This window comes from Sarcophilus harrisii, chromosome 3 (genome assembly GCF_902635505.1).
Source record: "Sarcophilus harrisii chromosome 3, mSarHar1.11, whole genome shotgun sequence".
Classification (NCBI taxonomy): domain Eukaryota; kingdom Metazoa; phylum Chordata; class Mammalia; order Dasyuromorphia; family Dasyuridae; genus Sarcophilus; species Sarcophilus harrisii.
In genome coordinates, this window is record NC_045428.1 from 2663841 (window position 1) to 2675844 (window position 12004).

General features: G+C 50.8%; 1 long non-coding RNA gene across 2 annotated transcripts; it reads left to right on the forward strand.

Moving 5' to 3' along the window:
* Positions 1-404: 404 nt before the first annotated feature.
* LOC105750078 lies at positions 405-3733 on the forward strand. Of its 2 annotated transcripts, none has more exons than XR_001120874.3 (3): positions 405-2128; positions 2831-3017; positions 3585-3733. It is a non-coding gene; the product is annotated as an uncharacterized LOC105750078 (long non-coding RNA). The 2 variants fall into 2 exon arrangements; XR_004232712.1 differs by having other exon boundaries at positions 405-1724; positions 2056-3017.
* Positions 3734-12004: the final 8271 nt, after the last annotated feature.

Consider the following 12004-nt stretch of genomic DNA (forward strand, 5'->3'; position numbering starts at 1 on the left):
GGAGCTGGCGGCCCTTCCCCAGGGGGCCGGGCCTGCCGGCTTTGGTCTCCCTGCAGTGGTGAGGGCAGGTGCCAGGAGCGGGCAGTGCCCGCCGGAGGCTTGTGCTGCAGCCACCTGGGCCAGCAGCAGACACACGGCCCCTCACGTGGGATGCTCATTGTCTCCTCGGGGGTCTGCTTGGGAGGGGGAATGTTTTTAATGACAGCTTTTTAGTTTCAAAATCCAGGCAGAGGTAGTTTTCAGCATTCCCTCTTGCAAAACCTTTTTTTCCAAATTTTTTCTCCCTCCTTTCCCCCCAGCCCCTCCCCTGGAAGCAAGTAATCCAATTTATGTTAAATTTGCAATTCTTCTCCACTCATTTCCACATTTATCACACTGTGCAAAAAAAAAAAAAAAAAAAAAAAAAATCAGATCAAAAAAGGGAACAAATGGGAAAGAAAAAAAAAGCAATCAAACAAACAACAGAAAGAGTGAGAATGCCGGGCTGGGATCCCCCCTCGGTCCCCACGGGCCTCCCGGGGTCAGACGCTCTCCATCACAAGATCCCAGAACTGGCCTGAATCACCAAAGAGCCCCCCGGCCTTCAGAAGGGACCCGCGTCTAATCTTGTTGTTGCCGTGTACGTGCTCTCCTGGTTCTGCTCACTTCACTCAGGATCACTTCATGCCAGTCGAGAGAATTTTTATAGTTTTGTAGGGACAATGTTTTGTTGCAAATGTTCTCACTGTGCTGTTAAACGGCTTTGTTTTGAATGAATCCTGTCCTCCAGCAGGACAAAGGCCATGGAAGGCATGGGGCCCCGTTTCTAGGGGGGCCGGTCCCCTGTGTCCCGGCGCTGCCGAAGCTTTGAGCTCTCCGGGCCAGTTTGGCCCTGGCGGCCTCCCCCATAATGTTCTTTGGATTTGGCCCCAGGCCCCCACCTGAAGGTGATCCTGGGAGATGCGGCCTAGGTGTCTGCCGCAGGCTTCTTTCAGCTCTGAGATCCCCAACTCCTGGCTTGGTCCCACACACTATCCTGGTCTCCCCCTGAGCTGCCCTGACCCTCTAGCAGGGCTTCCTCCCTGGCCCATCGCCGCAGCCTGGGGACGTCAGCGCTTCCTCCACCTCTGCAGCCTCTGCATGATGCTCCAGGAGAAATGGGCAAAATCGGGCGCATCCCCTCTGGCTCCTTGCTCTCTGGGGGCCCGGAGGCCACTGAATTGGCCACTGATTGAGCCCTCAGGCCGGCCTCCTGTGGAGAACTGACTCTGGACGGGGGAGCCCTGTTCTGGAGCCACTTATCCCAGTAAGGAAGAGCCCTGGGCTGGGAGGGGCAGGACCGGGCTGGCTATCTGCCTCTCGGAGCCTGGAGAGAGGACTGAGGGGAGAGGTGCTGGGTGAGATCATGAGGAAGCCGGAAATTCCTCCTGGGCAGCTGAGAGGGGGAGATGGGAGCAGGAGATAGCGGTCTAGACAGTGTCTGACTCAGCCCCCTCGGCCTCCCAGCCCGGAAGGTCTCCGCGCTGCCTGAGGGAGGTGGTGACCTGGACAAGCCCCCACACTGCGGGCTCCCGAGCTGGGCGTTCTGGCAGAGAGCGGGGGGACAGACGCCCCTCGGTGCCGTTGGGAACTTGCTCCCGGTCTTCTCACAGGCCCCAGGCTGCTGACAAAACCAGGACCACCGGGTCTGGGGCCTGCCTCCTGTCGTGTGCCCCTAGGCAAGGCCTGGAGGAGGCTGGAGGACGGTAAGAAGGGCAAAGCCCCTCATGTAAGGCTAAGAGCGCTCTTGCAAAGCGTGAGGACCCGGAGGGGGCCGAGAGCAGCCCCGCCCGACCCGGGGATTTGGGTGCAGGGGCTGGCCCTGCAGGGGTTCTGTCTGGCCCCGCAAGGCCCCGTCACCCTACCGAGAGCCTGGGAGCGCTTTAGGGGATTTCTGGCCCCTCTTGCTCAGGGCCCGACCTGGGAAACTGAGGAGCGGGCCCCTCTTCACACGGGTCACCGGCCCCTCTTCACCCGGGTCACCACCCCCCTTGTAAGCACACGTGCCCAGAGCTCATGGAGAACTTTTATACACAGACCGAAAGCAGCCAAGGCAGCTCAGGGGAGAAAGGCCCCCAGTGGCTTAACACCCAAGAACTCAAAGGCAAAGGTGCGCAAATTAAGTGAGAAGGAGCAAAACTTTACTAGTTGAAGGCCTAACGATCCCCTTTCAGACCTAAACAAATAAGTCACAGAAAGGGGTTAAAGACCACAGGAAAGTCCGATGTGATGGGTCTGGCAGTTAACAAGTCGGTACAGAAAGAAATCTAGAACTCCGGGACTGAAGGAAACCTCCCAGCCATGTCCATCTGTCCCCAGAGCCCCGCTGAGAGAGCCTCCACCCAGAGAGATGGGGGCTGTCCTGTAGCCGTCCACTTAAGTGTCCCTGAAGGCCTGGCCCGGGCACTGCCAGCCCCTGGGCACCGGCTCTCACTCTGCCCAGGAGATTCAACAGCAGATAGATCAGCAACGCAAAATGCTTCCTGGAGAGACGGGGAGCACAGAGTGTGGGAATCCAACAAGGCAGCCTGGAGGGCAGCAGGGATTCTAAGAAAGGGGAGGGAGGGAAGGAGGCGCAGCCAGAGACAGAGGAAGCCCATGGGGCCCGGGCAACATCCAAGGCATCAGTTTGTCTGGGTGGGAAAGGCAAAGGGCAGCCGGGTCACAGAGAATGCGGGGAGTGTGGGGGAACACGGCCGGACCTGGCTCTGGGGCAGGATGGGTTGTCTGGGGTGGGGGGCCTGGCCACGGGGGCCAGAGTCATCCCTCATCCTGCAGATCTCGCTCAGGCGGCTCCATCACTTCCCAGCAGGGGGCGGCTATGACTTCTAGGCTCCATGTTGCAGAAGGGAGTTCCCTAATTTCCAGGAGACACACCTTCCTCTCCGCTTCCAGCCCAAGCTCGGTCTCCCCCAGAGCACTCTACAACCTGACCTCACCCATCTTCATCTAGGATCAGAGTCTGCTGTTCCTTTCCATGGATGGAGTTTCTTACCCCAGTGAGTGCTTTCCTTAAGTCCAGATTTGGGGTTTTAAACGTGGGGAGATAGAGGGGGTCCATAAATTTGGATGAGAAAAATATCTTTATTTCAATATAATTTTATTTCATTTAAAAAATTCAATATGCAAATGTTTGCTATGATTGATTGATATAATCCTATTCTTTTTATTTTATAAATTTGAAAACATTCTAAGAAAGCTTCAGTAGGCTTTGGCAGACTAAGAGTTTGTTCATGACACAAATAAGGTTAAAAACCTCTGATTTAGAGTTTTCTTTCTCTGCCTTATCTCCCTCTGATTTAAGTATTGAGATCAACTTTGTACTGTAGAATTTGGTAGTGACTCTTTCTTTTCTGTTCTTTGCATATTGTTTGTTATATTGAAAATATTTTTTCTTTGAGTGTTTAGTAACTTATTTCACTTGTAAATCCACCTAGTTGGATGGAGAGATTCTTTGAGAGTTCATTTATGACATGTTTAATTTATTAAAATTATTTATTTCTTGTTCTATTAATCTGAGAGTTTTATATTTTTGGAAGTATTCATCAGTTTCATTTAAATGGCAGGTGTTAAAGTTATACGATGACCAATTCTGACAGACTGGCTCCTTCAACAACGAGATGACTCAGAGCAGTTCCGATGGTCTTGTGATGAAGAGAGGCATCTGTACCTAGAGAGAGGACAGTGGGAACCCAGTGTGGTTCACAACATAGTATTTTTTACTCTTTTTATTGTTGTTTGCATTTTGTTTTCTTTCTCGTTTTTTCCTTTTTGTTCTGACTTTTCTTGTGCATTTATAATAATTATAATATTATTAATAATATTTATAGAAAAATTGCACATGTTTTACATATTTGAATTACTTGCTGTCTAGGGGAGTGGGCAGGAGGGAGTGAAAAAATTTGGAAAACAATGTTTTGTTGCAAATTATTGAAATTTATGTTGAAAATTATTTAGGCATATGTTTTGAAAACAAAAAGCTTTAATAAAAACATTTAAACAATAAATTGCAGACATTAATTAATTTCATTTAAATGGATAAAATGTATGTTTTGTTGGCAATAATTGGACAAAACAGTTTCTAAAATTTCCATGATTTCCACTTTATTTGTTGTAACTTTCCTTTTTTTATTTTTGATACTGATATTTTGATTTTCTTTTCTTAAGAATCATGTTCATTATTTGCTTTTTTAAGTTCATAATTTTATCAAACAATTCAGTTATTGTTGTTTTGCTTTTAATTTTGTCAATAAGTTCTTTGATTTTCAATTATGTTTTACAGTTTGGTTGTATTTTTATTTTATTGCTTTTTGACATTTTAAAAAGTTGTACATTCATTGATCTGTCCTGTCTCTGTTTTTAAGATGAGAGTGTCTAGAAAAGTAAATATTCCCCTCAGGTTTGCTTTGGCTACATCCCAACAGTTCTGCTATCTTGTCTTATGACTGTCATCTTCACTGATGAAATTATGTAGTGTTCTGTGGTTTGTTCATTAAATTAAATTATTTAAATTATTTTATTTCTAAGTTCGAATCCTTTTTTCAAAGACTATTACTTTAATTATATTATTTTGTGAACAGTAAAAAATTTACTTAATATATAAGATTTTTATGCTCTATTACATGGTCAATTTTTAAAAAATAGAACCATGCACAGCTGACAAAGGTTTACATTTCTTTCTATACCTATTTATTATTTGCCAGAGACCCATCACGTTAACTTTTTCTAAAGTTCTGTTTATCTTTCACTTCTTTTTTGTTTGTTTGTCATTGTTAGATTTTGTTTAGGTCTAAAAGAGGATATATTTAGGTCTTCAACTATTCTAGTTTTGCTATTTCTTACTGTAATTTGCTTAACCTTTCCTTTAAGTTCTTAGGTGTTAAGCCATTAGGCAATTACATACACATGCATATATGTGTATAAAGTGTTGCTAATTTCTCATTATCTGTGATGCCTTTCAGGAAAATGTAGTTACCTATGTATCTCTTTTTTTTCTGCCTATGTATCTCTTAATCCTAATTTCATTGTTGCCATTCATAAAATCATTATCGCTAATCCTATATTTTTTTCTTTTTCCCAGTCCCTCACTTTAACTCTGAGTGTATCTTTATGTTTCAAGTGTGTTTCTTGTTAAAAGAAAACATATTGTTATATTCTGCTCTTGCATTTTACTAGAGTTCATTTCATTCACTGTTAGAGATGTTGCTTGTGTGCTTTCCTTTATCATATCCTCTTACAGCTTTTTCCTCCCTCCCCATCCTCTTTTTGATAAAAGATAACTTATTTTTCTTCTATTTTTCAATTGTTTGACTTTGTTCGGATAGTTGCTTTTTTCTCATGCAGCTGTTCAGAGTATCAAGTTTTATGCTTCTGTTCTAAATTATTTATTGTCCTTCCATTTCTTTGCTCCAGAGCTTTAACTTCATTCCTCATTTTGTCTTTATTTCTTGCTGTTTCTTCCAGGTAATCTCAAAATCCTTGTGACCGATGGGTTGTTTTGTTTTTTCCCTCTGGGGGCTCGACTCTTAGTGGTTGCGGAATTATTATTTCCTTCTCAGGAATCTCCTCTTATTTCCTTATACTGTTTGGCCTCCTCATATCCTCAGCATCTGTTCCTGACTTGTGGCTTTTGCCGCAGCCAAGGATTTGGGTCCTTCCTGCACTTTTGGGTGGGATGACTGGGACAGGGCAGTCTTTGATCACCTGCGCTCTTGCCTCTGGTTCCCACTTCCCCTCATGGGTCTGTGTCCCAGGAAGGTCCAATGCCCCTGGTCAGCGCTGGCTGCCTGGGAGGATGCTGGTTCATGGTTCAGGGAGCTCTGGAGAGGCGAGAGGCAGCCGGAAGGCAGTTGGACCCTGAGGAAGGAGAATCCGGGAGAGAGTAAGATGCAAAAAGAGTCAGCTTCCTCCCTTCGGCCTTGGAGGTTCAGCTCACACACAGTCCTTGGGCAGCCTCCGGCCCTCATGCAACCTGCATGTCCCCGAGTGACGTCCCAAATCAGAATAAAATGTAGCCCCCCCCCAACACTGACATGTGGGTGATTGATAAAAAGGAAATCTATGAACACATGTGGTTTCTAAGTCAATACTCGAGTTTGCCATCACTGAGCCGGGGAAAAAGAAGTAGGCGCTAACTGGAAAAAACACAGGACGCCCCAATTCTTCATCTAATTTCAGTTCCCATTTCCTCTGTGCCTGAGTTAAGTCAGCCCTTTCTCCCTTCCTCCCTCCTTTCCCCGCCCCAGCCTTTCCTTGTGGTTGCAGGGCCTGTAGGACCGGGGAAGAGTGCGCAAGGTTCCCATTCACACACCCACTTAACAATGCAGGTATAGAATACCGGGGGGGGGGGGGGGGGGGGGGGGAGGAGAGGGTGTCCCCTGGTCTCCTGACCTTGCAAGGATCACTGGCCATGGAGAGCACTGGCCACAGCTCAGTGCCTGGGCTCCCGTCCCTCTCCCAAAGGATGCTGGGATTGCACCAGACAGTCTGAGCCCCTTCTAGCTTTAACTGGGCTCTCACCCCGGGGTCCAAGAGAGCCATGAGGTGGATTCTGCATGATCCAGTCACTCCATGGGGAGGGGGGAGAGTCAAAGATGGCCCCTGTGGGAGGTGAGTGAATGGCAGTGCTGCTGGGAGAGGGAGCGAGGCCAGGAGGAGCAGGAAATGCCGGTGGCAAATGCTCTTCCTGGAGCGGGGGAGCCCATGGGAAGGGAGAGGTGCCCGTGGGATGTGGGATGTTGCCGGTGGGGAGTGGGAGGGCTGTCCGGCCAGGGGGATGCAAGGGCAGCCACTGGCTGTGCCGTGGGCTGGATGAGGGACTCTGGGTGGGGCTGGCGGGGAAAGCCTGAAGTATTGATAAGGTGACTTCCGGAGGCCAGCAGGGAAGGGCCCTGAGGGGGGTCAGCTCAGCCCCATAGTCCCCCCGCTGTGAAGGTCTGGAAAAACTTACTGTATCCAATCAGAAAGTCAAGGGATATCACCCTTCCCCCACCGAGGTGGAATTTCCCCTATTAATCGGGCCATGGCTTACACCATCTATGCTGAATCTCCATGGGGCCCTGGCTAGTGGTGTCTCCCCTTCATCTCCCCCATACCCCATGGTGTCCCCCCCATCCCCCACACCCCATGGTGTCTTTCTCCTTTGGGATAACTTTTGGGGTGCTAAACTCCCCTGTGGCTCTAGCCTGCCGAGGGTCATTCCCTTTCTCCTGATTGACTGCGAGTTTCCGGGGAACTCTCTTTTCCAGCAGTAACTGCTAAGGCCCCTTCCCAAGCTCACCGGGGCTCCCCCAAATCCAGATTTGCCATCCCTGCTGCCTAGTGCATCTGTCTGCAACTTCTGATGAATAAAAGTTCTTTTGGGGGAAGAGGAAGCCCTGGGAATTCTCCCCAAACTGAGCCCCAACGCTTGGTGCCCGCGCTCGTCAGGCTGGCTTGGAGGGGGGCCGACGCTGCAGGGACGGGGGCTGCCCCCCTGTGACTGCCTGACCTAAGGGCTTCGGACCCTTTGGTTGCTGTAGACCAAAGAGGGAGCAGCCCTGGGCCTGGGAAAGAAAGGCAAGGCTTGCTCGGAGCGCAGGCCCCTTGGCTCTCAGGGTGAGCCAGTCCGGCCCTCACATGGGCTTTATGGCCACTTGGATGGGCTTCCAGAGCTGGGGGAGCATGGCGGGTTTCCCTGCAGAACAACAGTGGGGGCCCCGCTCACGTGCCCCGGTTCCTGCTGCCTGCCCTCAGTTTGTAGGACCTGTGCCAAGCCCCCCCTCCCCCCCCCAGAGGTTGCCCTGAGCAGAATGAACAGCCCAATTCTGTCCCCCCTCCCCTTGTCCTCCTCACCCCGGGCCTTCTCCTGAGGATGCTGACGTTTCCAGCCTCTGACACTGGGCTATGCCCCGAGATTGAGGCCCCCGCTCACGGCTGCTCTGGCTGGGATGGCGGAGGTCCTGTGCGGTCTGGGGGGAGGCTGCCTGGGGCACTGGGTGAATGTTTCACTAAACGGGAGCAGATCCCCGAGGCGCGCTCGGCCCTGTCAGCGCCAGGGACGGGGGCACCGGCTCCTCCGAGGGGCCTGTGGCTGCCTCCAGTCGGGCGGTGGGACCCCCCGTGCCCCACCTGCTGCAGCCGTGCCCCTTTCCTGCCCTTTTGGTCCTTGTCTCCTCTCTCCCTCTGGCTCCTTCCAGAGCTCAGGGCCAGAGACTTCCTGTGGTGACACGAAGCAGAGTCTGTGTCTCTGAGGCACAAGATGCTCCCTGTGGGGACAGACTTCCTCCCTCCCACAGTGACCTTCTGAGGAGGAGGAGGAAGGCGGCCCACTAGAACCCCGAGGGGAGACGCCGGAGCCCCAGCCTGGGAACCGACTGGCCACCGGAATTGGGGCGGTCATCTGAGATCAGACATAGCACCTAACGAGATGGAGGCCGGAGGGGTCTCTGACCCAGAGAATCCGGTTCATGGTGCACATTATTGGCTGGCCAGTGGTGGTTGCCCTCCCTCTCTCCCTCCTTTCCCCTTTCATTGTGACACCCATAAATTGGGGAAAACCCTTCAGTCAGTCAAAAACCATCCCCAAGGAGTTACTTTGGCCCGAGTATGATGCTCATTGTTCTAGGGTTACCAAGGCAAGGGTCAGATCCCAGAGCCCCCGGCCTTGGAGTCTACAAAATACAAATGGAGCAGATGCAGGGCATCCTTCCACCCCCTCCCCCATGGGGAAGGCAGACACTTCTTCCTGGGACCCATGCCAGCCTTGCTCATGACTCTGGGCAGAGCCAGAGGAAAGGACCTGCAATGAAGAGGGAGGGAGAGGAGGAGGAGGAGGAGGAAGGCCCCCTTAAACCACCTACAGCGATTCCCTTTTCCTGCTGCTCCCTCTGCTCCATCAGCGGTCTCGTTCTCATTCCTGCACTTGGGAGTCTTCTGAAACGATTACTTCAGCCTCTCCTGTTCTCCCTAGTACCCATGGGAGATGCATCTCCTTAAACAAGCTTTTTTATTGCCTATCTGTTGGATCAGTTCGATTCCGCCATAATGTCGCCTCCCCTACCCCTTGGGACTCGATGCCCAATTCACCCCAACTCCGTCAAGTTGGATCCTCAGAAAGGTGGTTGTTACCTCCGTAGGAATCAGCCCTTTTGTCGCTCTTTCTCACACCGATTCACCAGCTCCTTTAAGAGATCCTATTAAGCATCCTATTTAGGGGCTCATTCCCCTGCCCAGTCAGCTGAAGGACTTATTTTGAGTGAATGTATGTATGCCAATGATGTAGCCAATAAGAAGACATTTTCCTCCACAGCAGGGGCAAACATTCCCACAAAGCTCCCCAAAGTTCAGGAAACTGGACTTCAAAGCACAAAAGTGATGAGCTACGTGTATGGGGAGCACTTCTGCCCAGGGTGTCACCGCTCCCAGACTTCGGGGTCTCGGGGTCCTTGGCCTTGCTTCCCTCCTTACGCTCCCATTTTTCCTTCAGGTGACTCAGAGTTCACAGCCCATATTCCCTGGGGAAGCTTTTGCAGTGGAATAGCTGGGGACGGAGGTAGAAAGCAGCCTTCTCCCTGGAGACAGGTTCAGTGTCTTGTCACCATGGCATTCATGCCTTCCAGCTTTTCTAGGTAGGAGCAGCTAGATGGTGCAATGGGCTTAGAATCGGAAAGACTCGTTTTTATTTTTTTTTAATTCCAATCTGACATCAGATACTTCCTAATTGTTTGCCTGGGCAAGTCAGTTAAGCCTGTCTGCCTCAGTTTCCTCATTTGTAAAAAGAGATGGAGAAGTCAAATGTCAGACTCCAGTGGCTCTGTCCAGAGGGAGCCACAAAGAGGCAGATGAACATCAAAAAGTTCAAAGCACTTTGGAAAGTGTTGGGGACTCAAAAAAAAAAAGTCTCCAAACTTAGTGACCACTTTCTAATGAGGGAATCTGTAAATGATTTTGGTGTTAATTGGTTAACTGCTAGCGAGGACTAGTCACGGCTGATTGGTGGAGAGAAAGGGAGCTCCAGCTGAAAGCGATGGAGAGAAATGGCCTTGAGCCCTCAGGAGTTTGCCTGGGACAGGGAGGAGGGTGGGAGGAGCTGTAGCTGAGGGGCGGAGTTCCCTTTGAGTAGGAAGTGAGATAACGCACCTGTGGTGGAAGCTACAGGGAAAAGGGAAGAGGCAAGCAGATGCCGGCGCCCCTCAGAAGAAAAATGGAGGGGTTTACCTCCTCACTGATCTATAACGAAAAAGTACCCCATGAGATCACCAAGGCCGGCCCAGGCCTGGCTGAGAATCCCCCCAAACTTCCCCCACATGCAGTCAGTCAGCCCAGGGAGCTCCTCCCCAGTTCCCAGCCCTCCTAAGTCCAAGCAGAGCAAGTCCAAGTCTTCCTCCAAGACCTTTCAGACTGGCCCCCCAAGTCACCATCACTGGAAGAAGCTCCAAATGGGACTGAAAAGTGCAATTTGGAGTGAGAGGAGGCCCTGAAGAGCGCCCAGGTAGGCCACTTGAGTTGGATTCTAATGAAATCCAATGTTTCCCCACCTCCTCAAGCCTCTCTCTCTCTCTGTGTGTAAGTGTATGTGGGTGGGTGGGGGGGTGTTCATGTGGCCAAATGCCCCATCTCTACCTGCTCCCCCCATGTCTACACTCCAAGAATTCTGGGAGTTTGGGTACTGGATGAGAATTAAGTAATCAGTCATTAGATTCAACGAGCACCCATAGAGCAATTTGTGGGGAGGGTAGGAAACACATGTATCCCGCCCCTCTCAAAACTAGAGTCCATCTCCTGGTACTTAACCTTGAGTGATCTTGTCAGACAGGCAGAGTCCCTCTGCCTATCTGTCCATCCATCAGTCTGTCTGTCTGCCTGTCCCATCCATCAGTGTGCCCCATCCATCATTCTGCTTGTCTATCCATTATCAGTTTGCCTGCCTGCCTGTCTATCCATCAGTCTGCCAGTCTGTCCCAAACATCAGTCTTCTTATCTGTCCATCCATCAGTCTGCCTGCCTGCCTGTCTATCTGTGTGCCTGCTTGTCTGCCCATCCATCTGCCTGTCTATCCATCAGTCTGCCATCTGCCTGCCTGTCTGCTTCTCTTCCTGTCCATCTGCCTGTCAGCTTGTCTGCCCATCTGTCTGCCTGTCCATCCATCAGTCTGCCTACCTGCCTGCCTGCCTGTCCATCAGTCTGCCTACCTGCCTGCCTGTTCATTTATCCATCTGCCTGTCTATCCATCAGTCTGCCTGCCTACCTGCTTCACTTCCTGTCCATCTGCCTGTCAGCTTGTCTGCCCGTCCATCTGCCTGTCCACCCATCAGTCTGCCTGCCTGCCTGTCCATCTGTGTGCCTGCTTGTCTGCCTGTCCATCTGCCTGTCTATCCATCATTCTGCCTGCCTGCCTGTTCATTTATCTATCTGCCTGTCTGTGTCAACCCATCTGTGCTGGAGATGCTCTGGCCCCAGTGGCCCCTCCTTGTTGTTCCCTCTCCAGGGCCTCTCTCTGCACAGTTCTCATTTACTCCTCCCTTTGGCAGAGCTCATGAGTTCAGCTCTACCCAATTAAGCCTCTGTTTTCTTTAGGGTTTTGCATTAGTGAGCGGGGTTTGGGGGGAGTTGTTTTTCTGTGACTGTTGCTGCTTTCAGAGGGAATGGGAGTTTTCCAGATGAACCAATTAGCTGCCGAAGGCCCCTGGGAGTTCAAGCCCGGCTGGTTCTCATCGTCACCATTCTGGGTCCCGATCCATCACTGTTAGGAGACTTTTGCTTTGAGAGTTCTTCAGGAGGAGAAAACTCGCCCCATTCGGGTAGTTCTCTGAGTTGAATTCAAAGGAGAAGGAGGCAGGGAGGGAGCAGGAGAGCCGCCCTCCTGCCCAGGAGTTTGCTGCCCTGATTCTGTATCGCCCTGTGAGCTGAGAAAGCACCATGCAGGTGGAACTGCCTGGGGAGGGAGGTGTGTGTTCCTTGCCTGCTGCTTCTGGGAATCCTTTCAGTTAAGCGGGAGCCATGAAGG